This window comes from Gavialis gangeticus, unplaced genomic scaffold (genome assembly GCF_001723915.1).
Source record: "Gavialis gangeticus isolate Ggan-Ray unplaced genomic scaffold, GavGan_comp1, whole genome shotgun sequence".
In the NCBI taxonomy this organism is placed as follows: domain Eukaryota; kingdom Metazoa; phylum Chordata; order Crocodylia; family Gavialidae; genus Gavialis; species Gavialis gangeticus.
The window spans coordinates 35,965,593-35,966,328 of record NW_017729033.1 but is presented as its reverse complement, the minus strand read 5'-3'; positions in this window follow the sequence as shown (position 1 = coordinate 35,966,328).

Sequence of the window (736 nt, the reverse complement as noted above, 5' to 3'; positions counted from 1 at the left end):
GGCAGTAGGTTTCTGTTTAAAAAATCTGCCAGCTCCCCATCCGTTTCTAACGGAGCCCTCCACTCGTGCTCCCAAATGGGCCTAACGGTAAACCCCTCTTGAGATAAATCGGTCTTGTGCAATGCCTGATAATTCAGAAATCCAAAGGTGGTCCCCATCAATGAGTTCTGATTTTCTCATTGTAGCAAGTGACACAACCGTGGAAAGAGCATCCGTTAAATTCAAATGCCGTAGGTTCCCCATCAATGTTGGCATAGCCATCTAAAAAATAGGGGCCTACCTGAAATTCCCCACCCTATAAAGCATGTCGAATTTGAATATTTTCTTTCTCCGAAATGTACATTAGTCACTGGATAGATGGGGTTGAAAACCTCTTTTTCTGTCTGTGATAGTTGTCCGGGGCGAGAAGCGCTATGGTCTGTGGTTCCAGAAACATAAACCTGTATATGGCCATACAGAGGAGGCCAGCATGATGTATTGGAAAGGATCTATGCAGCATTCTACATTTTGGAGTTCACCATCTACTTTCACTCAATCTACCCACCATGTCATTTTCATAATCTCATCCCTGTAGAGGCACCAAGCCTCCTTCAAAATGTTTATGTCCTGCTGGCAATAATAGGCCAGCTCCTCTTGCATGTCCAAGGTCTTATCGCAGTTATTCCGATACCATTCTAAAAACTGTCCTTTCTCACTGGCCATCATATTTTCAACACTGTAATACTCCATCTTTGGG